The sequence below is a fragment of the Schistocerca serialis genome, chromosome 2, assembly GCF_023864345.2.
Source record: "Schistocerca serialis cubense isolate TAMUIC-IGC-003099 chromosome 2, iqSchSeri2.2, whole genome shotgun sequence".
NCBI lineage: Eukaryota > Metazoa > Arthropoda > Insecta > Orthoptera > Acrididae > Schistocerca > Schistocerca serialis.
The window spans coordinates 538088789-538114779 of record NC_064639.1 but is presented as its reverse complement, the minus strand read 5'-3'; the positions used below and the strand labels follow the sequence as shown (position 1 = coordinate 538114779).

Genomic DNA, 25991 nt, shown 5'->3' with positions numbered 1-25991 from the left:
CTCATGTAACTGTAATATGAAATTCCTGGCGCAGAGGAATTGCTGCGCTTCGCTTTACCATACAGCCCACCAGTTAACAACTGCGTTCCAAGTAAAAGGCCGCAGAGTTGTATAATAAGGCAAGAAGGGACCGACTGCTTTAATACTTCATATGCACGTCGGGGAACAACAGGTTTTCTCTCAGTAACAATAATGTATTTATGTCTCTGTATACATCTTCTAACAATACCACCACTTGCAAAGTAGGTTAGAAATCAGATTACTAATGTTTCTCACGCAGCGTATGTTCGCTTTATCGGGCAACAACAAAGTTATTGACTGTGGATGGTATCGTCAGAATGTAAATAATGAAGTCACTGTAAAAAAGTCATTAATTTTGGCACTTTTCTTGAATGGATTCACACGTAGATTTCGTGGAAGTTGTTATGGCTCATCTTGTTGATTCTAGGGTGATTCCACTTTGACTGCTAGAAGGTCCAGATTTGTATTTTAGCAATATTTCAAGACCTAACAAATGCATTTTTCAGGAAGTTCTTAATGATCAAACAATCCCAGACCAGAACAATGATATGGTAGAAATAATTTTTGACTTGGTGTTCACGATCCACATTTTTATTATTGTAAATTCACATATACTTCTTCTTAATTGTCACATCATCAAGAAAACAGTTTTGTATCAATCTTATTATATTTAATTTCCACTTTAACCAAACACAAGACTTGACTGTTCTTTTACAAAGCGAAATAACAACTTAACTTCTGCAAAGTGAAACAAAGACTGCTCTGTGCGCATTCGCACCAAAACGGTTACAAGTAAGTCAAAGATTATGACAGTCTCACAGAAATGAATACACACAAGAATCATAGCACTGTAATATATCGATACATCGGAGTACCTATACATTAATAAAACCAAATGTGAATATTGTCACAAATATATGTTTTTTACTTCGCAGAAAAGTAGTACTATATTACTGGTATCGAGAACTGGGGTCGGAGTGCCTTAATGGTCACGTAAATAAAGAACCATTACAATCTCCAGCTACTCTGTGCAATTCATCATTAACCGCTGAAGAGTGGTTTTTTGTTGCTACGAGGGGCGTTCGGTGAGTAATGCAACACATTTTTTTTCTGAAAGCATGTTGGTGCTATTCAGGATTTCAACACACCATATTTTTCCCCACTCTTTTGGCTACAAAAACCTATTTTTCAACACATCTCGTTTCAAAGCGACTGCCTTACGCCACCTTATTGGGAGGGCCCGAATGCCTGCATGGTATCACCCTAGTGGTCGACGTCGGAGCCAAAGTCTTGCTTCATCAATAACCTCAGCATCATCCACGTACTGCTTCCCGCTGAGTGCAGCCTTCACTGGGCCAAACAGATAGAAGTCGGAAAGTGCGAGATTCGGATTGCAAGGTGGGTGGGGGAGAAGAGTCCAGTGAAGTTTTGTGAGATCCTCTCTGCCGGCCGAAGTGGCCGTGCGGTTAAGGGCGCTGCAGTTTGAAACCGCAAGACCGCTACGGTCGCAGGTTCGAATCCTGCCTCGGGCATGGATGTCTGCGATGTCCTTAGGTTAGTTAGGTTTAACTAGTTCTAAGTTCTAGGGGACTAATGACCTCAGCAGTTGAGTCCCATAGTGCTCAGAGCCATTTGAACCATTTTTTTGAGATCCTCTCTGGTGCACACAGGCTTGTGTGAGGCCTTTCGTTCGCATGGAGGATGAGAAGTTCGTTTGCATTTTTGTGTCGACGAACACACTGAAGCAGCTTCTTCATTTTCCTGAGGGTAGCAGGATACGCTTCAGAGTTATCGTTGCACCATGAGGTAGGACATCACACAGGATAACCCCTTCAGAGTCCCAGAAGACACTCATCATGACTTTACCGGCGAGGTTGTGGCTTTGAACTTTTTCTTCGGAGGAGAAGTGGTGTGGCGCCACTCCGTGGATTACCGTTTTGTTTCCGATTCAAAGAGATGAACTCATGTTCGTGAAGATGTTCGACAAAAAAATTGTCACGATCTGCATCGCAACGCGCAATCAATTCCGTACAGATGATCTTCCGCTGCTCTTTATGGACGTCTGTTAGGCAGCGGGGAATCCGGTGGGCACACACCTTTGAGTACCCCAACCGGTGGACGAGTGTGTCAGCGCCGCCAGCAGAGAGTCCAGTTGAGCAGCGAAGTGGTCGATTGTGATCCATCGATTAGTTTGAATGAGAGTGTCCACACGTTCCGATATTGCAGGAGTTCAGTAAGTAATGCAATACATTTTTTTCTCGGCCAATTTCGGCTGAAAAAAAATGCGGAATTCGTTGTGCGACATCGAGGAATATTCCCGCTTCAGCTCCTGCAGTTTCGTGAAGCGGTCCTTCCCGCCGGAGGTTCGAGTCCTCCCTCGGGCATGGGTGTCTGTGTTGTTCTCAGCATAGTTTAGTTTAAGTTAGTTTAAATACTGTGTAAGCCTAGGGACCGATGACCTCTGCTGTTTGGTCCCTTAAGAACTCACACACATTTGTTTCGTGAAGTTCTGATAGGTGGCGGCATTATAATGGAGGTGCGTTCCAACAGAGAGCTGTCACTGAGCTTTTTCTTGTCGGAAAACCAGAGCCACTGTATAGAGTCTACGGAGACCTGGCAGTGCGAGGTGTCTGTCATCGTCGCAACAAAGTCGTGCAAACCTGTCTGACCTCCTGCGTGCCAGCCAGCCGCACATGGCTGTCACTCCTGCGATGTTGGAACGTGCGGACATTCTCATTCGAGGTGGTCGACGGATCCCAAACACCTAGGTGCACAGCTGGGGTGGGAGCGTGAAGGGGTTATTCTGTTTGACGTACTCCATCATGATGCAACGATCAACTCTTCTGTGCTTCCCTGAGGAAACTGAAGAAACAACTTCAGTGTGATGGTCGCGGCAAAAATGCAACCGAACTTCTCATCCTCCATGATAACGCAAGCCTCACATAAGTGTGTGCGTGCGAGAGGAGTTCACAAAACTTCATTGGACTGTTCCTTTTGATCCGTCTTACATACGGAATCTCGCATTTTCCTACTTCCATCTGTTTGGTCCAATGAAGAATGCACTCGGCGAGAAGCAGTACGTGGATGATGGGGAGGTTATTGATGCGGCAAGACCTTGGCTCCGTTCCGACGTCGACCCGTGGAGTGGCACCATGTGGGGGCATACAGGCCCACCCAGTAAAGGTCGTAGCATTGAACGACGAATGTGTTGAGAAATAGGGTTTGCAGCCGAAAGAGTGGGGAATGCTATGCTTTACTGAAATCCTGAATAAAACCAACCTGCTTTCATAAAAAAAAATGTATTGCATTACTTAGTGAACTTCCGTCGTAGGCTATCACGGTGCTTACTTCAGTTAAAACTGCCGGGCTGAGAGACCGTGGTAGATGTGTATAGTTAGCTCCTGTCCCTTTACCTCCGAAGATGTCTACCGCAGTCGGAGACAAAGTATCAGGGAATAGTTTTATACACAGTTCACGGCATCTCAGCAGGGAAGTTTTAACTGAAGTGTTCACAAGAATGCACAAACACTCAGGCACCCTATCGCACATTGACGTGTCTGGTATATTGTCCGATCTTAAGAGCACAGAAATTTCTGGGATTGCCCAGGACAGCGGCTGAAACGTAGCGATCAACATCCTTGCAATTTGGTAGGTCTTCTGGACGTAACAGACCTGAAGAACGTTGTGGACTCCCTTCTTCGCCGAATGATGTCCGTTTATCAAGTCTAGAGGTGGTGCCACACTGCTTTAGGGTGGTATCTCCTGGGGCTGACTAATTTCTTCGTTTGGCGTGCTTAACTTTAAAATCGTGTGTAGGTTACTAGCCGACATTGACTGATGCGACCATGACATATAAACGTTGAAGGAAATGAAGCTTGTGTTCTGTTACGTTCAGTGACTGATGATTCGAAGATGACTGCCTGGATGCACTGTCAGATCTACTATTCGCCTCCTTATATATCGAAGTGACAAATATTTTTTGATAAGTATTTTTCTGATCGCAAGATATATATTTTTGTCTATAAAAATGTTTCTTGAAATTCTTCCAGTCCATCTGTGGCATACAGCAAACCAGTTGTTAACAGTATTGGTTGAAAACAGTCTTGGTTGCAATTTTAGTTCTTTTATTTTTCGGCTACGGGCTTCCCCTTATTTAGGCATCTTCAGGTTGATCTTAATTTGGCATTTCTTAGAACGATTCTTTAGACAGTGTAGCCAAAGGGCATCGTCAAATACATCGCCTTCGTTAAACTCAGTATAAACTTTCTAAATGGACGTGAGTGACTCCAAGACCTGCATAACGTGTTCCCGTTCTATTACTCGCTCCTGTGAACGGGAACGCGGTATGCAGGTCTTGGAGTCACTCATGTCCATCTAGACAGTTTTTACTGAGTTTAACGAAGGCGACGTTGGCCTAATGTATTTGACGATGCCCTTTGGCTACGCTGTCTAAAGGATCGTTCTAAGAAATACCGAATTAAGATCAACCTGAAGATGCCTAAATAAGGTGATACCCGTAGTTGAAAAATAAAAAACTAAAATTGCAAGCAAGGCTGTTTTCAACCAATAATGTTTCTTGAAAGTTCGTTTTACCTCGTGCATTCCTTGCTAGTGTGTATTTCTTGCCTTTTCTAAATTTAATTATTTTGAAATTATTTACAGAACCCTGACACATTTGCAGGAAGAAAAGCAAACTGGTGTAGGCAATACAATATCAGTACCGGTTTCTTTTCTTCTCGCTTTTAAGTACCGTCGCGGACAGAGCATGATACACCTCATGCGAGCTGCACAGTGCGCCACTGCCCCGACTGTCGCAGGTGGGGGCGTGCGCAGGCTGTGGCTGCAAGCGAGTTGCGGCTGTACACACAAAGGCGGCGCACGCACGCTAGGCAGGAAATGCGTTGACCGGCGCTTTTGAGCGGTGAGGTACGGCGGCATCTTTGAGCCAGTCTTCTCCACGCAAATACAAGCTCTGTCCAGACAATGGGTGGTCCAGGACCCCACCGAAGCTCACATGATATGCGCATAACTTCCAAACCATCGGCAAGAGGAGCACTTAATCCTCTCACTCTGCTACGACCATGTCGGCATCACGCAGCCCTCAAAATACATTACTGTCGAAACTCGTAATGAACCCCGTGATAACGCGCTGAGGACCCAGCGACGCCGGTTGTCCGCGGTGTCGTATTCTGCCGTAAGGCGTCACGCGGGTGCGGTTGGAGATGCACGGGTCAGCGCACTCCTCTCCTGGCCGGTTGTCGACTTTTCAGACCTTCGAGCCGCTGCTTCTCATTCAAGTAACTTCTCACTTGGCATCGCGAGTCTCACTGCACGCCGTTCCAGCCCTCTCACCAAACGAAAATGCCTATCAGTACCGGGATTCTAACTCGCGTGCTCTGCATGAGAATCAGGCATACTGATCACTCAGCTACTTTTTGCCTTTCGATCTGTTTCTTCGTCACTGGTTCTTTGCGTTTGTCGCATAACATCGTTCACATTCAGTCTTTGAAAACAACACTTCGTTTTTTAATACACAGAATGGCCAGCTCCCTAATCGAACACGCGGAGATACCGTGCCGGCAACTACGGAGGAGAACTTTTATAAATGGTTTTCAGAAAAAAAAGGCCCCATATCGTTACCGGAGAGAGTACTGGTCAAAACTAGAAAAATAGTTCAGTAAGCATATATCAAGATAAAAGGCGGTTGTGGATACAGTATTGAACTTCATCACTGCTGTATTTATTGTAAAATAAAAAATATTAGGTTGCTGCATAAGTTCGTAAAATGTTTGTTTTCATGTTGGTATTCCGGTTCCTATGAGTTTATTTATCGATTTTCATTTTTTATTTGTAGTTCACTGTTGTTACTTGAGTTAACATATTGTCATTTCATCATTTACAGATATCCTTCTGACTGGGTTCTGTAGAGGTGTGACAGCATCGGAGGCAATCAGATTGTCATTTCATCATTTACAGATATCCTTCTGACTGGGTTCTGTAGAGGTGTGACAGCATCGGAGGCAATCAGTAACATTTGCGCTGCGTATGGCATACCACAGGACAGAGTACGGCAACAAAATGATTTTCTCGTTTTAAGCAGGATCGTTTTGACGCTAGTGGCTCTCCACGTTCAGGAAGACATTCGGGGATTAGATGAAGATCGTTCAAAAGCATTAATCCACAATGATGCACGTCAGTGTACTCGAGAACTGGCACATGTGATGAACTGTGGTCATTCCAGCGTCGAAGATCGAGAAATAGAATGTATGGGTACCTCATGCTCTAAGTCAAAATCATAGAAATCAACGGGTGGCTGCATGTGCGTCTCTGCTCGCTCGTCATCAGTTGGCTCGTGAATAACACCGACTATTCCTACCCTGTATCGTTACTGGTGACAAGAAATGATGTCTTCATGCTAACTTCAGGAAAAGAAGTTAATGGCTGAGCCCAAACAAAGCAGCAGCTCCCCATATAAAGACCTGTGCGCATCCACAAAACATAATGTTATGTATCTGGTGGAACAGCGACGGTGTAGTGTACTACGAATGGCTTTCCCGCTGAGACGTCTTGCAGATGCAATCCAACAACAACGACCACAAAGTGAAGTGATGCTACCCTACAACAACGCCTGCGTGCATTCTTGTAGACTGACAAAAAACACCATACAGCACTTGGATTGGGAAGTCATGCCGCAACCACTTTACTCAACTGATCTTGCGCCCTCAGACTTTCACCTTTTCCTCTCTCTTTCGAACAACCTTCAAAGAACTTCCTTTCCGGATGAGAATGCGCTCCGGACATGCCCCGAGGAATTCTGAGCCATTAAACCACGTGATTTCTACAGTCGCGGAATCAAAACGTTACCACAGAGGTAGCAAACTGTTGTAAACTGAGAAGGGAAATATATTATTGATGACTTAAGTCTCTGTTATGTCTCTCTTATGTGTCTCTGTTACGTTTATTAAACTTACGGAAAAACGTTAAGAACTGATGCATCACGTACAAGGTGTTTCAAAAGTACACCGAGAAACTTCCAGGGGATGTAGAAGACGTATCGATAAACAAAATGCGGATTGGAACCCGTCCGGAAACATCATGCAACGACCCTACAGAGCGCCGAAGCTACTGGAGCCGGCATCTGTATATGTATGTGTATACTGGGTGATAAGGTGATGATACTACAAGGGATCATCGAGAAAGGTAATGTGCTAATTTGAGGTGAGGGACACTAGCCCGGAAACGAACGAGTCGAAATTTGCAAGCGAAAATCGTTCTGATACCTCCGATAGTGAAACACATTTACAAGTACTGTTGTTGCTAAGATTTTATTGTAAGTAACTTTCAAGGTTTTAGTATGAACCCAAAAAAGAAAAAGAATGTGCAGTAAATATGAACTCTAAAATGCATACGTTAAGAGCTACGAAAGTTTGTTCATCTTAGCTACTGTGAAAATACAACTCTTCTACTGAACAACTGCTAATAGCTCTTCAGGTTGTAGAGCCCGTATTTACTGGACATTTGTTCTTGTTTTGGTCCTTACTACCACCTATGAGGGTCGCCTACCCTTCAGTCTTAGCAACAACAGTACTGTTGCATGTGTTCCACTGTCAGAGGTATCAGAACGATTTTCACTTATAATTTTCGACTCGTTCGTTTACGAACGAGGGTTTCTTATCTCACATTGAAACACTTACCCTTCTCCTTCATCAACGAAAATTTGTAACATCATCACCGAATCACCCTATATATAAATCCACACACAGGCAATGGCACCTACAACTTCGACGCTCTATAGCGTTGTTGGGTGACGTTTCCAGGTACAGGTTCCTATCCTCATTTTGCTCCCCAAGACACCTTGTATATCCCCTACAGGATTGTCGATGTAATTTTGAAACATCCTGCATATATCGCTGCTTTTACTGCTCTAGCAAACAATGTCTCCAAAATGCAGAGACATGTCCTGCACCACCGCCACACATGAATCTGGAAGATGTTTGGGACTGGGCCGTGCGCGTTCGACTTCACTTCGCCCAATTAAGATGGTCGAGACGTGTCTTTAGCTTTCTCTGACTCAGTGGCAGGTAAATACTTTGTAAATGACGGGTGCTTTAGATTCGGCGTCCGAAGGAGGAGGATGTGTTCGTTGTCTAGGCGCTGTCGGCTGCGTCGCATGTATTTGAATTTGTAAAAAGATTCTCAGTATCATTAAGCTCTTTGCAAAACAGCCTTCAGCCAAATTCTTGTGCAAGAAGGCGAGGATTTCTGTGTTTGACGGCGCCATAACTTTTCATGTATGCTGTTATCTTTTGTTAACCACTACCAGAAAATAACTTGACAATCTGATAAAATTCCCAGCTTAGATACGATGGTTGGAACTTAAATGAGGCAGAGGCACTCCGTCATCAGACCACAAGTGGGCCATCGGGACCATCCGACTGCCGTGTCATCCTCAGTGGAGGATGCGGATAGGAGGGGCGTGTGGTCAGCACACCGCTCTCCCGGTCGTTAAGATGGTTTTCTTTGACCGGAGCTGCTACTATTCGGTCGAGTAGCTCCTCAATTGGCATCACGAGGCTGAGTGCACCCCGAAAAATGGCAATAAAACATGGCGGCCCGGATGGTGATCTGACGGGAACCGATGTACCCACTGCGGCAACGCCGTTGCGTTTGGAACATAAATAGTGGCAACTATTTATTCACAAACGATACAAAAGAGTTACATGTTTGTAACTGTTACTGTCCTTCAAAGTAGTCACCAGCGTTGTGTACAACCAATTGCTGGCAATGTGGAAGGCATAGTATACCGTTAGCAGAGCCTGTTCTGTTGATGGTGCGAATGGAGCGGTCTGCTGCCTGTCGAATTTCTGGAACAGTTCTGAAGCGAATGCCACGAAGTGGTTCCTTCATCTGCGGAATCAAATCAAAGTCACAGGGACTTAAGTCCGGGGAGTATGGTGGATGATACAGTACTTCCCAGTCCCATCGACCGAACAGAGCAGCCACAGTTTGCGCTGAATGCGCCCGCGCATTGTCGTGCAAAGTGATGGGTGGGTTGCGCAGAAAGTGTCGCCGCTTCTTTCGCAAAGCTGGTCGCAGGTGATGCTCCAAAAACGAACAGTAATACTGGACATTGACGGTCTGTCGTGGAAGAACGTAATGCGTTAGGATAACACCATCACAGTCGTATACGAGAATCACCATAACTTTAGACCGCTCCATTCGCACCATCAATAGAACAGGCTTTTCTAACGGTATACTATGCCTTCCACATCGCTGGCAACGGTTTCTACACAACGCTGGTGACTACTTTGAAGGACAGTAACAGGTGCAAACATGTAACTCTTTTGTATCAGTTGTGATCAAATAGTTGCCACTGTTGAAGTTCCAACCCTCGTAAGTGGATAGTTAGTGATGGCATGCCATGTATTCGTATCAGAATTTACGATCTGGTTGATCGATAATACAAATGTTCTTTTTGCTCGTCTTTCTTTCCCACATAGTTCATATGTTTGCTTAATCTCAATTTTTCATCACCTTGAACACATTATGTTGTAAGTATCACGTGCACACGCATTTGTGAGCCTTCAGCCACTGGCCAAGCATTTTAAGAACGTTGGATCCTTTTGCTATTTGTTTTTTGATTATAAAAGTATTCAGAGAAGTTTCTTTATTATTATGTTCAAACCAAGTAAGAAATTTGCTGCATTTCCTCTCCATAGACTTGATACTTACAACCTCACGTGTTAGCAAAATATTACGCTAGTCACACTACAAGTAACAACAGTAATTGTTTTTTCTTTCAGTTAAAAAGGTTAAGTTCACCGCTGAACTGGACCACGAGTTTCAGACGATACAGGGTCTGTTGTGCTAAACATTTGTTTGGACTACAGTGCGAGGTTAGTTTCTAGTAAGAGTTTCAGGGCATCACATAGCCATTCCACTTTTTGACACAGTTCGAGGTATGTGTAGAGAATAGAACACTTTCTTTACAGTTGTTCATGATTTTTCAGTCTATGCCGTTCTATGCATTAGATAACTTGTACAGCATTCGCTCTTTTAGATAATTTAAAAGAAATAAAATAATTGTTGAGATATTGGCTATTCCTGTTGAGATATCGGCCATTCTATAGTATGCAAGCTGCCTGCTTACTATCACTACAGGAAATACTCATCGAAGTTATTAATCACTATGAAAAATCATTCAGCTCTCTTCCTCAAAGAATCACACGAGCGAACGTACGTGGTGCACTCACATTTGTTCACCGGCAAGGGACACGCGCTCCTATAACGTGTACAATTTGTCGATGGTCGTGGAATATACCACTGGCCCCAGAGGCAGAAATCTTAGGCTTAAGGTCAGCTGTTCGGAAAGGCTGTGCTAGTGGTTCTCCCCGTACAATCCACCCGTCATTGAAAGAATATGTTACGTATTGTCTCGTACGAGGCGTAGAAGTAGGAGACTGTTTTGAGACTGTTTTGTGACATCTGGCGACACAACCAGAAGACTAAAGTGCCGCACAGCCAAAAAGAAATGAGCCACAAACGCCATAAGGAAGGCAATCACAACATTGGGTATTGATTGTTCTCATCATAATTAAAATTGTCCATACCTTGACAACTTTTTAACAGCTGAAATTTTTTGTTATTTATTTATTTTTGGTTTTGACTAGTACTACCAACTATAAGATTGTGGGACATTATTTCTCTTTTAACAAAAACTTCCGGTTTATGGTACCAATCACACCCAGTGCAGACTGTACGCACGTTTCTTGCTGTCGTCGAAAACGGTGGGAACATCCGAGTTGCTAAGGTCCATACTATTGGTTCTGTGGAAAATGTTTGTAAAATATCCCTTTGGGACGCTTCGTTTCAGTAGGCTGAGTTTCTCCTATTTCAAGACGCCACTAGTTAATTTGATGTAAATATCACTCCCTGACTGCTCGGCACGGATCTTAACCTAGTTGGTCGCAACAATAAGCATACTTGACGATCATCAGCAGTCTGTGGAAGCGCTTTAGATTCTGTGTCTCTTTATAGTCTTGATTGTCTTTGTGACCTACATTCCACTGTACCTGGAGAAATAATAATGACACGGTTGAACAGACCTTCACTGGACGTGGTGGAATGCATGCGAACGAGCTATTGATGAGGCAGACAATGGGGAACCGCTAGATTCTTCAGCTATAGGGCAACAGCCAAGGCCGTCTACGTCACGGGTAGTACTGTCACACTTAACGGGCACATTACTACATAACTGCTGTGCTCGAGAACCACACAGGAGACTTCCTCTAGCACCCTGATGAAAAAATTTATGTTCAGATATGATCGTGCAACTGCGCGAGAGTGTGTTTGTGTTATCTACCCAGCTGTGTTAAGCTGTTCCGGCCTGTATCCTGAACGAAAAAAAAAACCGCGAATGGCACCTCACGGAGGGCCCCCTGCTCAGGCTGCCATAAGCAACAAAAGTTACCGTTCTCATACGCTGTGCTTTAGTCGGCCGACGAGAATTCGTTGTCCTTGGTATCCGCCAGTCACTAGTAAACGTACTGGAGACTAGCATATTCGCAGTTTCAGGTTAGCTCCAGAAAGGAAGTCCCAGATCGTGAAGAGTGTAGACGTTCTCGCTTAAATGTACTTCTACATTTACATGCATACCGTGAGGTTCAGAAGGCATTTACCGTTGTACCACGTGATAGGATTCCTTTCCGCTCCAATTGCGTAGGCAGCGACGGATTGTAGACTATTGAAACGCCTTTGTGCAACCTGTAATTGCTCTCGTCTCGTGTCCGCTACCCTTACGGGAACGATACATAGGGGACTGTAATATACTGCTGGTTCTCGAAACGTTGTAAGTAGGCTTTTGACTGAATCCCAAGCGTTTATCAGTTGATGTTTCGCAGTATCTTGTCACCCTCTCCATTTGGTCAAAATAATGTGACCATATTCTTTTAATTATATTTGATAGATGTGCCACACACAACATTCTAGCGTGGCACGCACAAGTGTTTTTTCAGCTGTCTCCTTTGTAGACAGGTTGTAGTTTTCCAGTATCTTCCCATTAACCCCAAGTCTGCCACGTGTCGTACCTATAATTGTTCTTATGCGATCATTCCATTTCATATCAAACGAAATTGTTACACCCAGACATTCGTATGATCGTCATTTCTTTATGTTTTCTATCATTGCTTAGTTGTTCTATAGGGTTGGACATATGGTTCGTCTACTGCAACTAAATGAAATGTTTGTATTGTGACATACGCGTTTCACTTCTTTTTATTTGTGAAGCATCTCCAGTTGCGATTTGTGACCTTATTAGTGCACATGTGCCGTCCTACAGTTGTACCACGTTGGTCCTCGTACACAGGATGTCCGATTTTCGGCGTTTTACGAACTCATTTCGATTTGTCAGAAATCAAAACACAGTGAACAGTGGAATCCCAAAGATCATTTGCAGGCATTGACTGATTTTCGTGCGGTTTATGAGGTACACAATTTTACATTTCGTACATTTAAAGCATGTTGCCAAATTGCACCACTTTGAAATCTTATCAAAGGCCGGCCGCTGTGGCCGAGCTGTTCTAGGCGCTTCAGTCTGGAACCGCACGACCGCTATTGTCGTAGGTTTGAATCCTGCCTCGGGCATGGATGTGTGTGATGTCCTTAGGTTAGTTAGGTTTAACTTGTTCTACGTTTTAGGGGTCTGATCACCTCAGATGTTAAGTCCCATAGTGTTCAGAGCCATTTGAACCATCTTATCAAGGTCTGACTGCATATTTGCGCAACTTCCTTGCACAAAGAACTTCATTATCGATAACTGATGTTACTGTTAATATTGTTACTGTTAGTATTGTCTGTCAGATCATTAACTTACAATATGAACAGCAAGGCCCCTAACATGCAACTCTGGGGCGCACCGCAAGTTAGTACTGCTTCTTTCGACAATTCTCCGTCGAAAATAGCACTCTGCGTTCACACAACCAACAAATGCTCAACCCTGTCACGAATTCTTTTTGATGCCCCTTATGACCACGCTAAACAAACGTGACCTACCACACCGTTGCATCAAGAAGTATCTTAGTCTTCTCCGGTATCTCTGGTTTCTGCTTTCAAAAGATGAATTCAAAAGGAAAAATTTATTATTGGACCGTAATTTGAAGACATTCAGATTGCAGTAACGACCAGTAGACTATTTACTGACTTCATTAGTCAACTGGACACAACTGGACATGTTTGACTTGTGAAAATGACCTCACACTTTATAAGAGAGAGAGAGAGAGAGAGAGAGAGAGAGAGAGAGAGAGAGAGAGAGAGGAAGATGGAAGTTTTCTGTTACACTCTAGGTGCGCATACGTAGTCCAGATCTATGGTAGTGTCTGTGATAAGCTGTCGCTATAACATAGGTCTAGGCTTCAATGACAAGCTCACCCTCCTCAAAAGAATTCAGCATGTTCGGATGGACTCCCTGATTTCCCATTACGAAAAAAATGGCTCTGAGCACTATGGGACTTAAATTCTAAGGTCATCAGTCCCCTAGAACTTAGAACTACTTAAACCTAACTAACCTAAGGACATCACACACATCCATGCCCGAGGCAGGATTCGAACCTGCGACGTAGCGGTCACGCGGTTCCAGACTGAAGCACCTAGAACCGCACGGCCACACCGGACGGCTTTCCTATTACGGCCAGTGTCACAACACAGCAATGACGAATCTGGATTTGACCAAATTTCACAGGATATTCGATAGCAATTAAATCAGCTAATGTATTATTATTATTCTGAGAAGTAAGATAGTACTTGAAGTTAAATTTCATTGTTTCCATATCTGACCACCAAAGAGCTGTGGCGCATACACGCAACTGCAAAAGATGATTTCTGTAGCGGCTTTCGATGTATGATCTTGTAAGTTAAAAAAAGACATGTTGAACGTTAGACATAGATTCCTCACTTCTTACACGCAAATTCATTTTTATCATCCCATTTTTATACTTTGTGTACGTTTTTGTAATATCTGGCGAGTGAAGAAAATGTAGAATTCTGAGCAGCAGAAGACCTTGAAGGAACAGTCACGCAAAACCGTGCAACAGGAGCCGTCTGGACCAACCAGAAGGTTTGCACCTCGTACATGCCTCTTGCTTGTATTATTTTCTATGGTGCATAATTGAGAGCAAGCTTTGCAGTGGACACTACTTTGTGGACCGCGTGTCCTACTTGTATGGACTATCCCAAGTGCTTTTAGAGTGTATTGTTGAGCCTGTATTGTTGAAGATAGGGATAGGTGAATGGAAGTTAAAATCCTATGCGGAAACATTTCTTGGTCCTCTGTTTCATAGAGTAATTACTGGATACTAACTACTGAAAATACCACCTACATATCCGCGAACGTGTTTGGGCTTAGATTTAGGGGAGCTGTGAATCAAAAAATAAGACTTACGAAACTGAAAATTAACTAAAACGTCAAATAAAAACAAAATAATAACCAAGGTAAGGCAACATTTTCGAAAGCGCACATCTTCGTGAAGTTTCGTTGCACCACGGAGTGCTAAGAGCCTTAATGTGTAGGTAACGGTCACCAGATGGTGGTGTTCACCGGGGGAGTCTACTACGACTCAGATCTTCAACAAAATTTTGTGTTTGTGGGGATCGACACTCTCTGGATGTTTAATCAAGGTAAACATTTTCCGTAGTAGGCTGTAATGTGATTTTTATTTAATCGTGCCATTAGCTTATTTCGACTACTTGTCATTGTCAAATACCTGCAAAACCAACATGTAGAGACACTACGTTGTCTGCATACGTCGCCATGTATAAGTAACACGTTACACATCTCACACTGAGGTAAAACATTACTGCATAAATTTCTTACAACCACATCTAATTGGGACGAATTACCATGCGGTCGTAAGAAATTGTGCAGTAATGTTTTATCTTAATGTGAGGTGTGTAAAGCGTTATTTATAGATGGCGACGCATGCAGACAATGTAGTGCCTTTCCATGCTGGTTTTACAGATGCTTGGCAATGGCAAGTAGTCGAAATTAGCTACTTGCACGATAATAATAAATGTCGTGTGACTAGGATCTCGCGTTGGGTAGACCGTTCGCCGAATGTAGGTCTTTCGATTTGACGCCACCCCGGCGACTTGCTCGTCGATGGGGATGAAATGACGATGATTAGGACAACATAACACCCAGTTCCTGAACGGTGAAAATCACCGACCCTGCCGGGAATCGAACGCGGGCCCTTAGGATTGAGATTCTGTCGCGCTGACCACTCAGCTACCGTGGGGCGACATCGCATGATTAAATAAAAAACACATTACAGCCTACTATGGACTATGATTACGTGTATTACAGATTTTCAGTATTTCATACCTCACAACGCGGTTGAATGTTCTAATCGAATCGCTGCGGCATAAACCAATTCGACGGGGAACTTCCTCGTCTGACATACCTTCTTGCCGTAAAGTGACAGCGTGTGCACTGTCTAAGCTGGAAGCAACCCTTGGAGACCTACTGACAGGCTGAACGGAGCACACACACCACGCCGCTCGTTCATCAGCAGAGACACAGTGCTCTCTGCAGAACTGCGCTGAGAATGCGGTTTTGTTTCTAATTCCTGTGCTAAAAACAATGTTCAGAAAGAATCGTCTTGGGAAAGAGTTTGTGAGGGTACGAGATTTTCCTGATATTTTGTACCCAAAGTTTGGAAATAATAATTGCCTTGAGTGGAAATGAAATCTAGTGCTAATTTTAAATATAAATGAACAAGCTTTATTAGTAGAATTATATACATTTTTTGCTACCCAGAATAATCGTTCGGAATATAAAGTTTTAATTAATATGTAAGAAGATTTATTTGGGGGAAAAGCCCTGTTTTATTGTTTACGTGAGGTATTCCGCCTGGTCTCCGTGCCGTTCTAAGAGAGGTGAAGAAGTACTTGGAGTCTTGACCGGCAAAGCAGCCAAAGGCGGCAAAGAGTCGTCTGCGCCAGCCATGCTGTCAAGGAATACCAATGAGCAGAATTTTACATCAATTATGCGTATATTTATGCATTTAAAATACGCTTGTTATTCGTTATCCAGAAGGTCTCCAGTAACAAAAATGTTCAAATGTGTGTGAAATCTTATGGGACTTAACTGCTAAGGTCATCAGTCCCTAAGCTTACACACTACTTAACCTAAATTATCCTAAGGACAAACACACCCACCCATGCCCGAGGGAGGATTCGAACCTCCGCCGGGACCAGCCGCACAGCCCATGAGTGCAGCGCCCAAGACCGCTCCGTTAATCCCGCGCGGCTTCTCCAGTAACAAGATACTTTTCAAATAATGTGCGTTATATTTACCTTAAAAGATCGGAGTTGCAAAGCTCTGGTTTTAGTAAATATTAAGTTAATCTACAGATAAAAAGAATATTTAACAATTTGGGGGGTTCGAAAACTACTTTAACTGAAAATAACAATGAGACAACTTAAAATATTAACAAACTCTCACAAGATGTCCGATTAAAGAAAAAGGAATGTATGGAAATTATGTATAACTATACTGCGCAAGAAAACTGAAGGATCATTTTTTTTCGAAACCCCGCAATTATCTCCCACTGCGACGCGTAAGTTTCAAAATTGGCTTAAAATTGCCTACAATCTTCCTTTGTGATGGTGCAAAAGCGTGGTGCGCTGCGACGTCATCCTCGGTCTTGGCGACGCTTCAGACAGCAAGGTGTCTACATACGCGAAAAAAAAAAAAAAATGGCCAGAGCCCACAGTTCATGTGAAGTGTAAGATGGGTTGATGAAGTCACACTGGCACAAAATGTCACCAGAATTCTGTCTGACGCCACCTTGGAATGTCGTCACTCTCACTCTTACCCACATTTCACCACTTCTTATCACGCACCTGCTATGGAGAGCAGAACCGCGACACCCAGCATTCAAATCAAGCGGTTTTCTTATGGGTGGCCGCGGAAAACGTTACAGACACAATGCCGCTCCGAATCGACACGAAAAGTTGTAAGGAGGTGGCAAAAACGGCGTGAATGAAATTGCCCTTCCACTTGGGGCCTTGACTCGACGCTGGAGAATTTAACCCTTCTACAAGGATATCATGGGCTACAACCGCAGTGAACGTTGTCGCACCCATTTGGACTGTAGAGCAACCGCAGTTGCTGCTTTGGTGTACAGCGTGGAACCAGAAGAGACTATTCAGAACCATTCGACGAAATTTGAACGTGATCCGAAGCAACAAGGGTGATTTCCTTTCACAGTCCTCCTGTGGTGTGACAACAGAGGAGTGCAACATTGACGTGTACATGAATAAATCGGAAAAAGGTCCTTCTAAGATCCCCCCCCCCCTCCAATTTGGCAACACCCTCGGTGCCACCCGTGCAAATTTGTTTGAGCACTTTAAAAATGTGTCTGTGCGGAATGTACAACCATTCAGCGGAGAGGTTTTCCGTTGCTGCTGTAGCGCCTGGCGGCAGACAACTCGACCTAAGGGGTTCCGCACAGGTTGTCTGCTCTCAGGCACTAGAGCAGCAGCGAGGCACCACGCAGCTGAATAGGTGTCGAAGTCTTCGACAGGTACATCATTAACATTCTCAACAAAGGTGTCAAAGTTGAGGTCCTCCATCATTACGCCACACGAGTGTGCGAAACAGGGGCTGAAAAAGCATAAACATCCTTTACTTCTTCGGATCATATTCAAAGTTGGTCGAATCGTTTTGAACAACCTCTAGTGGTTCGAGGCTATACATCATACTAAAAATTGCGGTTCTAGGGTCAGATCATGTTCAATGGGGTTGTAACCTCACAATGTCCTTTGAGTAAGGTTGAATCGTCCGGGGGATGCAAAATGGCAGGAATCAACGCCCCATGCGAAGGGGTTGTTTCATTGATGTCTTTTAAGCCACCTCCTGAGGGATTCTCATGTCGATTATGAGCGGCGGTGTGTCCGAAATGTTCTCCTCGGCCATACATAAAAACTCGGCATGATTTCAATGCTAGTGCCGCCGTTGTGACTTCCATTGCAGAGCCGTCACAAGAAGGGGCTAAATATGGTTAAGAGAGCGTATGACGACCTTCCCATAGTGTGGCACATCCATTAAGTAGTTGGACAGAATTGTGGTGATATTTGATGCCGATGTGACTGGAACTTTTGAGTATGTGTCGACACCTTGCTGTCTGAAGAGTCGCCGAGCACGAGGGTAACGTCGCAGACCGCCATTCTCTTGTACCGTTACAGACGAAGGTGGTAGCCACCTTTGAACCAAATTTCAAGCATACGTCGCACTTGGAGGCACATACGAGGTTTCGATAAGTTATCCTTTAATTTTGTTGTGCATTGTATTTTTGAACATTATATAAGACTAGCCGACAAAGTTGGCATTGCCCGCGTATTCATTTGGCATATTTCTACTAGAAACGAGAAAAAAATGAAATGTATTTGCAGTGTAATATCGAAAAAATTTCATCTTCGTGTATTCGTGGAAACACCTTTGAAATTATGCATTAAACTAGATGTGATCCCGGACAGTTTCTGTATCATATGCACAGCTGTTTCTCGTGTGTACAACTCGAGTTTGTAAACGTGTCCATGGCAACGCCTCTTCATAGCTGTATACAGGGTGTTACAAAAAGGTACGGCCAAACTTTCAGGAAACATTCCTCACACACAAAGAAAGAAAATATGTTATGTGGACATGTGTCCGGAAACTCTTACTTTCCATGTTAGAGCTCATTTTATTACTTCTCTTCAAATCACATTAATCATGGAATCGAAACACACAGCAACAGAACGTACCAGCGTGACTTCAAACACTTTGTTACAGGAAATGTTCAAAATGTCCTCCGTTAGCGAGGATACATGCATCCACCCTCCGTCGCATGGAATCCCTGATGCGCTGATGCAGCCCTGGAGAATGGCGTATTGTATCACAGCCGTCCACAATATGAAAACGAAGAGTCTCTACATTTGGTAGCGGGGTTGCGTAGACAAGAGCTTTCAAATGCCCCCATAAATGAAAGTCAAGAGGGTTGAGGTCAGGAGAGCGTGGAGGCCATGGAATTGGTCCGCCTCTATCAATCCATCGGTCACCGAATCTGTTGTTGAGAAGCGTACGAACCTTTCGACTGAAATGTGCAGGAGCTCCATCGTGAATGAACCACATGTTGTGTCGAACTGGTAAAGGAACATGTTCTAGCAGCACAGGTAGAGTATCCCGTATGAAATCATGGCGGTGAATCGAGGTAGTACAGTAGATACTGACGAAACTAAAATGAGCTCTAACATGGAAATTAAGCGTTTCCGGACACATGTCCACATAACATCTTTTCTTTATTTGTGTGTGAGGAATGTTTCCTGAAAGTTTGGCCGTACCTTTTTGTAACACCCTGCAAACGGCCGTTTGCGCTTCGCGGTTGAAAGCTGTCAAAAGCGCTGCCAGCTGACAGGGGTTTCCTTAAGTTTTCTCGACTGTAGGAGTGTCTCAGTAGTAAAGAATAAATCTTTATTAAACTTCAGCATGATCGGGCATTTTTTCACACATCTCAGTTTTTATGACATCATATCTCTTGAACAATGTGTCATACACTGATATATTGCATAGGTAAATTCAGCGGCATAAATGGATACTGTCTGAGAAATATATTGTGAATAGAGTTAATACCAAAGAAGTAATCAATTTAAACATCACTAATGATGGCGCTGTTTTATATCCAGAAAATAATTCTTACCCCTCTCCCCCCTCCCCCCACCCTTCGGCTTCGTCCAGCAATTGTTGCCTGGCAGTAAGGAATATGTGGAGCAAGTTGGGTTGAAATCGGTCTAGTGATTAAGAAGGAGATGTGGAATATAAACACATACATACATACTTTTTTTGCAATACGTATGTATTTTTAGATGTATGACTTGATCACAGTTAATCGGTTTAAATGTAGATTAGAAGTACCAACAGAAGTACAAACCTCTGGTTTTAATGGTCAACAAGTACACATACCCACCGTGAGCGTGTGCTATTTTTGTACATCAGCTGTCACATTCCACATCATACCAAGATATCACGAATATGATCCAGGGATCACGAAAACTGACTGACTAGGCGTAACGGGACCTCAGAGCTCGACGTCCTCCTTCGAGGCACGAGTACAGGCATCACTATGCTGCAGGTTCATTCCAAGTGCAAACTGTGCGGAGACGTGGAACTCATCGCGGGACAGTGTGACACTTTCTGGGGAGCAGAAACTGTACATCGCCATCTGTAGTCCCATATTCCCATTGCTAGTGAAATATGGAAACAAATTTTTCCCACCAACAAGATATTGCTGGCTATGCACTATCAAGCCACGAAAACTAGTTTGTGGGGTTATGGTGCAATCAATCGTTGAGTAATTTCATTCTGCCACTCTAAAAGATAGGCTGTGCATCAAGTGAATATGCTCAGCTTTGTTATGTTTTGTTTTGCACTTACTTTTCACTTCTATTCCACGATAAAACATTAATTTCGCTTTTTTGAGACAAACTCACAGACTTTTGAAGGTCTATTTCTGCATGATCCATATGGGAAGTACCCCTTTCTCAAAATATTTTATCCATTTAGAGCGATTGTTTGCAGATTTAGTTCATCGTTAAATAAGAAGCATCTGTCTGAAGGGGAATAATTCAGCGTCTTCAACAATTTCACGCCGGAAGGACATCGTCTGAACAGGAAGGTCAGTGCTATGTCTCCTCCCTACCTGTTACAGACTGCCTTGAAACGCTGTCTCACCAGCTCTCTGTATCAAATATCACACTATAACGATAAATTACACTCTCTCTTTATGACCTCACTGCCGCTCCTTCCGCTCTGCACCACCTCAGGTAAGTTCTTCACGACAGAATGATGCATCTCGGAGGCGACGCACTGATCACGGTACGAAAGTGCGAAGTTCGAATTGTGTTACATGTTCCCATATTCTTCCTAAATCTGCTCACGAGAATACAAGCACGAATTCTCGCTAAAGGCTAGGTTCTTTTCCTTTGCACATCCTGTTGCAATCTGAAATGACTTCCCGTTTGCAATGTTCTCTATAGAAAGCTATATTACACCCAGATCTGCTTCACTATCAAAATAAGTTACCGTATCGAGAAATATTCTTGGCTTTTGTATATTATTCAGCTCGCATGAGTGTGCTGGAGGCTTTATCACTTAGTGGACTTCTGGTTACTGGCTATTTTCTCAGGAATACACAACAAGGGTAATCAGTTGTCTGCAGCTCCTCTGAAATGGTACAATTTGGTTTCCAAACGAATACTTACGTACTGTAGAAGTGTTATTCTTCGTCACTTTTCCAACGTTTTCGTGTTAGATGCACAAGCTGAAGAAGAGATCTTTGAGAAACGAACCAATTTTGTGGTTAAGTAAAACCTGTTTCAGGTGACGAGGGAATAAGAAAGATTAAAATTTAACGTCCGTCTAGGAAGAAATAATTAAAGACAGAGGACATCTAAATATAAAAGAAAATGTCCTGGCTGGCATACTCATCATCGCCCAGGCGAAACAGCTGAGGACAGAAACTTTAAATTTGGAAATGGTGTTGATGTTATACCAAAGGCACCGTTTAAGACGGAATATTTCGAAATTCCATCCCTGAGGGGGCGAAAAAGGGTAAAAAGTTTTTTGAAAGTATGTCGCTATTAAGGCAATTTTGAAGCTAGAACTACAAAAACTGGTATTTGATTTCTCAGTCATTTTTGGAAATTTAACCCCTATGGGGGTGAAATAGTGGGTGAATTTTTAAAAAAATAAATTATTGTTAAAGTACTATTAAAGCTTTTTTAAAACTACATCTATGAAAATTGGATTCTAGCTTCTCGGATAGAAACAAAAAATTACGTCTTTCAGTGTTTTTGGGAATTCAATCCCTAAGGGGCTTAAATAGAGCTCGACTGATACACTGACACATCATCGCCCAGCCCAAACCGGTAAGGACAGAAACTTAAAATTTGGAGGGATGTTTATCTTATATTATAGGCATCGTTTAAGAAGGGATTGTTCGAAATTACGCCTCTAAGAGGGTGAAGTACGGGATGGACAGTTTTTTGAAAATGTGTCGCTATTCAGGCAATTTTGAAGCTAGAACTACGAAAATTGGTATTTGGCTTCTCGGTTAAAAATAAAACAATATCTGCTTCAGCATTTTTGGGGGGTTGGGTTATTTGGGGGAGGAGACCAGACAGCGAAGTCATCGGTCTTATAGGATTAGGGAAGGAAGGGTAAGGAAATCGGCCGTGCCCTTTCAAAGGAACCAACCCGGCATTTGCCTGGAGCGATTTAAGGAAATCACGGAAAACCTAAATCAGCATTTTTGGAAATTTAACTACTAAGAGGATAAAATAATGGGAGAAATTGTTTTTTGAAAATAAATCATTATTAAAGGGGTACTACTAAAACATTTTTAAAGCTACGTCTACGAAAACTGATATTTGACTTCTCGGTCAGAAATTAAAAAAAACTACGTTTTTTCAGTGTTTTTGAAAATTTCGTTAAATTACATTCGTAATGTACTTCTAGGGAAATATCTGTTACGAGAAGCGAGTTTCTGTGGAAGTATCACCACAAGGAGTCAAAGGGCAAGATTAACAAATACTGCCGGCTCCAGCGACCGGAATCGCTTTTTGGTCAGAAATAAAATCTGAAAAGTTCCACGCTTCTGGCGGCTTTAATTAGCGTGCAAAGTTTAGCAGACATTGTAGTTTGAGAATAATATACAAATTAGATTAAAGAAAAACAAAAAAAATTGTGCAGTATGCTAGTATGTTCTAATACAAGGATAGGGACGGAAATTCACCCCGTTGTTTTCAAAGCAGCTCTCACGACTTTTGCACTGATCAGTGTAGGGAAACAACAGAAAACTTAAACGTGCACAGAGATTTGAACGCTGCATCCCCCTAGCGAATCCAGTCTCCCGAACACAAAGCCACACAGCTCGGTATTATGTTTTGAAAAGGGAAAAAAGCAGGAAAAAATGTTTCCAGTGCGGTAATATTTATCAATGCATTGTCAAAAAGCGCAATAATGTACTTGAAGGATAACAGAAATCCCTGAGGTGTTACTAGTTCGGAATTAGAAGTATAGAAAAAAATTCTGATCAGCTTCTCGGGTTTACTAACATCGAAAAAAATTAATTTTTCAATTTACTTAATGTAGTATCAACAACTTCCTATATTAAACACTAAAAGCTAGGAAAACCGTTACACTGTATAAATAACAAAATGGAACTCCTGGTTGAATATAATGTTCGTGTATCTGAGAACGTCACTGATAGACAATAGATACTGATTTCCGCATTGTCTTATAATACTCACGTGTGATAAGAGATGGGCCAAACAGGTGTATAGTTTGAATTGTACATCATTTAAAAAACATCAAAAACTCTGGTCTAGCGCAGCCGCTTTGTATTTGTAGCAGAAGAATAAATTAATAGATTAAATTAAGTTTGTGTTACGAATATGCACATGTTTGCTCTTTTCCACAAATAAAGTGTGTCCGCTATCTAGTCGAGCCGTTGTCCTTTTGCATAGCTCCTAATTCTTTGTCCCAACTACTAGTGCAACCAGCAGCAAGAGGCACGATACGATATCTCCTTAATTTTTCAGCTGTTCCTTTGACTGCAACTCATTCCAAAGGTCTTAACCCAAGCACTCGAGCGTGTTGTCTCGTCTGATAATGAGGTGCTTACAAGTCAACTAACTTTTACAAAATACAAGGTTTCAGAGTCAACATTAGGAAAACATAACGAATACATCTGGAACAAAGGAACCCGGTACAATACCAAATCTGTCCACTGATTAAAGGAAATACACTCAACTTCTAGATTAAACTGAAAATCCTCACGAAGTATTTATTTTTCCAATATCACGAGTCTGAAATTTGGTTGTTAGTTGCAAACACCAGCTTCTAGAAGATGGGAGTAATCCAGAATAAATTACTACGTGTTCCTACTGCTGTTCCCCGTTTTCTGTCAAACTCAGAAATACACACAGGCTTTTAAATCCGTAAAATTCCCGAAAATATTCGACACCAAGTCTATAGTTTCCATACCATGGACGACTGTCTCGTGCAAACCATGGGTAATATACTGCCTGACTGTAGATACAGATTTTGCTGAATGGTTCTGAATGGTCAGTTCATTATTCAAATTATTTTATACCTAAATCCGCAGGAAAGCAAGAAAGTGACACTCAGGAAGGGGTGAAATCTTAGTTATGTAGCCCTCCTTCCTTCAGTTCGGACACAATAATGAGACTCTTGCTGTCCAGAACCTTGAATCTCAACGGGTCTTGATCCCCTCAGATTGTTCGTCGGTTGGATACGGTTAGGTTGTTACATACATCAGAGATACACCATAATGAAACTTTTTTTTACAAAATTTAACATATTTTTTTGTTTTGTGGAGGAAACGCCAACCAGTACTTGTGCAAAAACTTGTAGCGTCCGCCTAGATTGCATATATTTCTAATATTACTGCCCATTTTATTTCAATCGAACCATCTTCAGATCTTATTTTGTCGGCTACGTCTTTGCACACATACTGCTCATAGAAATTGGCGGGTTACTCTTGTAGTCGACATTCCGCTTCCAACACGCTACACTGACGCATACTTAGACACTTCCTATAGAAATTGATAGATTACTCTAGTAGATGACACTTTGTATTCGAAGATGATTTGATGAAACTGAAACTGCTCATAACATTAGAAATATAGGCAGTCTACATGGCCAATATAATTTACAATGTCTTTATTTTGTACACCCGAAATATCGTAGCTCCTGTCTTATTTTATTATTGGTGATGTGCTAGTGTTGCCATGCATGAAACTACTACAGACGGACCATTTCAGTTTAGGTGTTTCCATTTCATTGTAAATCTCGACAGTCGTTAATGACAGTATACAGCTACCACATGCTGTGGTATTTTTACCGGTCCCAACCGTACTAAGAGGCTCCTGCGGCGAACACACTCCGAATGTTAATGTCAAGTAGCTTGAGTTCATGGGGCCTAAGTCGTTGTTCTTATTGAATAGTTGCAAGAACATCAGCTCTACAGTGGTAGGATAGTGCGTGTTTGGCAGTCGGGAGGCTCCGGCGTGTGCTGTGAGGGGGGGCGGAGCTAGGCGGCAGGCCGCGCGCGCACCTACCTGGCGTGCCGTCGCGGGGTCTCCAACTCGGAACCGTGGGAGTGTCGGCTGCTGAGCTCCACCCGCCTTCGCCGGCCGCCGACAGACGTCTGCCTCGGCCCTGGTCGCCGCCGCCGCCGCCGCTGCCGTCGTTCCGCCGCTTCCGACGTACGCCACCAGAGCGCTCTGTCAACGCTCACCCTGCGTCCTTACGGGGCGCGTTTTTGTAGATGGAGCATCGTCTCCCTCAACCCTCGACAGCAGGAAAAGCTACAGGCGTTGAGCAAAATGCTCTTTTAATACGGCGATATCGCAAACAGCCCGATCGAAGCAGATCTATGTCTACATTTGCATGTACAGATTGGTCAGTGTTCGGGAATAGACAGGAACGATAATTCGAAGCAAAATAGTCTAGTAAAAGTGGGTTCTAAAATGCACACCTTAAGAGCTATGAGCACTTCTTCATCTTCGCTACTCTGCAACACATCTCTTCTGCTGTAGGAATAGCGGTTATAGCTGAAACAACCAATCTTCGGTCAAGCGGTTCTTTCGTCTCTAATCTGTTAAAACCTCTCAAAATAACTGATTTCTGAAATAACCGATTCTCGGTTTTTATTGCAATTATTGTAGTAATAAATCTAACTCTGAACAAAGATTGAAAAATTCTAATGAAGGTGAAAGAGGATGAGATCTCGATCAATATGGTGTTGAGACTGTGACAGAAATCCGTCTCATTGTCTCCGGCAAAGATGGCGAAGTTGTAAGAGAAGCTTGTGGCAACAACGAGAACGAAATGTCACAAATTAATGACTTATCTG

General features: G+C 42.9%; 1 protein-coding gene across 2 annotated transcripts in view; it reads right to left on the bottom strand.

The window, feature by feature from the left end:
* Positions 1-25300, bottom strand: part of LOC126457513 (myosin heavy chain, fast skeletal muscle) — a 313877-nt gene extending 288577 nt beyond the window's left edge. Inside the window, exon 1 of one of the 2 annotated variants that reach the window (XM_050093850.1) lies at positions 25195-25300. The gene's annotated coding sequence lies outside the window, so the exon portion shown is untranslated. The remainder of the gene's footprint in view (positions 1-25194) is intronic. The other variant, XM_050093851.1, reaches the window with a different exon arrangement.
* Positions 25301-25991: the final 691 nt, after the last annotated feature.